The sequence below is a fragment of the Brachypodium distachyon genome, chromosome 3, assembly GCF_000005505.3.
Source record: "Brachypodium distachyon strain Bd21 chromosome 3, Brachypodium_distachyon_v3.0, whole genome shotgun sequence".
NCBI classification, from domain to species: domain Eukaryota; kingdom Viridiplantae; phylum Streptophyta; class Magnoliopsida; order Poales; family Poaceae; genus Brachypodium; species Brachypodium distachyon.
Window position 1 is genome coordinate 38863346 of NC_016133.3, and position 3438 is coordinate 38866783.

Sequence of the window (3438 nt, forward strand, 5' to 3'; positions counted from 1 at the left end):
CTGGAGTAGCTAGCCATGTGCATTGCTTCTCCAATGCGTATACATTGTCATAGACTGGTAGCTAATACGGCGGCTGATAGGTGCGTCCAACGACCGAAGTTCTGAAAACAAGGCCTTAGATCGATCTAGCTGCTAGCTAAGCTGCATACTTGACGCGCAGGGGAAATTAGCATATGTATGCAGATCGTCGTACGTGTTTACACCGGCAAAAGCTAGCTAGCGTGCATGCAGTTCATCATGAAACGACCACCAGGACCAGACTAACTAACTTAGAGCTACCGTAGCTACATGCCATATACTATGTGCACGCACATGAGTCACGAAATTGGCCCATCGCCCCTAGAATTCAGCACATTCACGACGGTATCTGAATGCATGGAGCCACCGAGTATGCATGTCTTTGAATGAATTGAAGCACCAACCGGCCGGCCGGGGCCAGACTAATTCAAGCCGCGGGGCACTTGCTGCCACTGCGCCGTTCCTGGATCGCAACCCAACCTTGTCTTGCCTTGCCTTGGGTTTCCAGCTACTCCAGTAAGCTGCATCCTGACAACTAGGTCCTCATGACGCCCGGCGCGAGATCCTGCAGGCTAGCTAGCTGCGGCTTGATTGATCCGCAGCCAAATATTGGCAGCGCCTGCGTCGATCTGCTGCAGGCAAGGCAATGTAGGTTTTAGCACTCAGATAGTCAGATGTCAGCAGTTATTAAGCGTCTCCTCATTTATACATGGGTTTGACGGTTACCACTTGAATTCGCGCTCACTAGCTAGCTCTGACACTGAATGGGGGGAGGAATTTTGGCTGCTCGATCAGGAGGGGGGTTCACAGCCAGGCTACAGGTTCAGGCTCTCTGTCCCAAATCCTCGGATGCATGCATGATTGCCTGCTTGCTTGCTTTGGACCTGCTACGACTAGCAGTAGCGGTTAGGATGGGGCGCGCATTGTGCTGCGGTAGGTACAGTAATATCTGTAGGTGACACACTCCGCCGCTGCTGATTTACAGTCCTCTCAACTCCTGCTAGATCCCCTCTCTAAATAACTGGCTGTCAAGTTCAACTATCGATTTTGACCTGCGTACGTGGGGTGCGTGATTCCAAGTGTTATGGGACGAATTTAATTGTAGCTTACTACTCCCTCCGTGCCAAATTAACTGTCGTGGATTTGCATAAGAATCTATTTCAATTAATTCGGGACGGAGGGAGTCCTATTTCAGTTCAGCTTCTGAAAGTTGAGACACGAATTATAATCCTCAATTCCTCATGCATTTCCGGCCTTTGGGCTGGTATCCTTGATCACTTCATCTCCACCGGAACTGGAGCCCTTCTGTTGTTTTTACCTTGCATTCTTCTCCCACATATCCAGCTTTGATCTCCAGCTTCTGTGTTGCTTTCGGTATTGCCATGCTTCTAGCATGCATGGTACCTGCTCTTCTTGTACAGAGCAATTTTTGACATGGCTGTTCGTAGTCGTAGCTATAGTACTGGTACTGTTAGAATTGACGTAGTATCAGTAAGTAGATAACACCTATACATGTATATAGCGTGTACTCAACTGTATTGCGCACATCAATTATTGAACCATGCATTGGAGCTTGCTCGAAGGGCGCGCGGCATTGATTGAAGCCGTTAGAAAACGTTGGTGGCGGTAGCATAACGGCATAAATGTGGAGGTTTGTTGGAAGCAGCCATGATTGGGCATGCTGCAAAGCTCGCGAGAGGCATGGCGTGGTTGTCATGTATGGACAGATTGGAGACTTTTGAGCATTGTGTGTGGACCATGAATGCATGTGTGCGTCCTGCCTCCCTGCCTGCCTGCCAATCCCTCTCCCTTGCCATTACTCTTGCTTACTCACGCACCCTCTCTCCCTGCACCAATTGCTTTCTTTCCTACTGAATCGCATATTTTGCACGGACCCTTTCGTTCAGCCCTGGGAGATATATTGTCCAGAGCTCCCCTGCCTTGGCATTCAGACAACAGCAACCTTGCTCGCTGCTCTAGCTTTGCTGCTAAACATGGCCACCACGTCGCCGCCCAGGGCCCCCGGCCTGCTGCCTACTTCCGTGCAACCAGAGAGATTCAGGCTTTCTGGCCAACGTCTTTTTCACTCTAACGATTCAGTGAAAAACCTGAAATTTCTACTGTTCGGTATAGTTACCATGAAACCGACCGATATGCGGTTGGACGCACGCAACGACTGGTGAGGATAGTAGTAATAGACCAGCTAGCTAGAACCAATGAACAGATTATTCCGGGTACCTCGGCAGGCTCGGCTGGGCCTCTCTTTCGCCGGAAACAAACGCAAGATTCTGGTTTGGATTCAGGGGATGGGCCGGCCACCGGCCACGTGAACAGAACAGTTCCATCTTTTTCTGGCATGAGCATTGTTTTCCTGTCTCCCCTCTTCTCCTATAAGTGGTCAAAATGGAGAGAAGCTTTGGCCTGTACCTAACTAGGCAACTAAGGCATAGCACAGCGTTTCACTTGCAGATTGCATTGATGGCCTAAAAACACCAGGTTCGCTAGTCCTCAGACCCTTGAATGTCATCGTGTTAATCAATTTACTCACGATTGGATCGTCACGGAGATCCGTACGTGCCAATCCTTTTCCATCGTCTCTAGCGAGGCCACCACAATGCAAACGGAGGAAGTGCTGATTAATTGCGTTATCAGACAGTGCTAATTGGTGGGATGCATAATAATAAAAACTTGCCAGATCCCATTATACTGAGATGTGTGTGAATACTTATCTTACATCTCGTTTGTCACCTATCATTTGCGCCTGATATCCTGAATTTCATTATGGATTACAACAACCAATTTGCATAGTTTGGCTGGCACATAACTGGACACATGCATTTATAAAATCTGAAATTTCACAGAATCACACCCTATATCTAACCCCGGATCTTCTCTAAGAGCCATCATTTCTCTGAATTGTCTCATTCTACAAATTAATGTGCAAAACAACATGGATTTTGAATCTAGAATTCAAATTCAACAAAATGAACAAAATTTGGAAATAAGGGTTGCCAAATGGACAATTACAGATCCCCACAGAGATTCGTTGTTTCTATATACCCAAATACTTCAAGCTCAGCCCATTACTCTTATGGAGTACGCCCTCCGATTTTAAATTGTTGTCGTTGTTTTAGTTCAAATTTATACTAAAACAACGACAACAATTTAGGATTGGAGAAATACTAGCTAGATAACTGAAATATGTTAACTCGAAGTACCAAAATGATCATGGGCGATCGTAAAAAAATGATCATGGGCGCATTTTTTCTCACACATTTTCAGGTTGTGAACTTTAAGATGAAATAAAGGCCAAAACAAATACTCACGGGGCACACATTATATTGCTACCATGCCACCATACAGGTTGAACAGATCCCATGCTATCATCTCCAACCAGAGTTCATAGAAGTCCTCATGTCA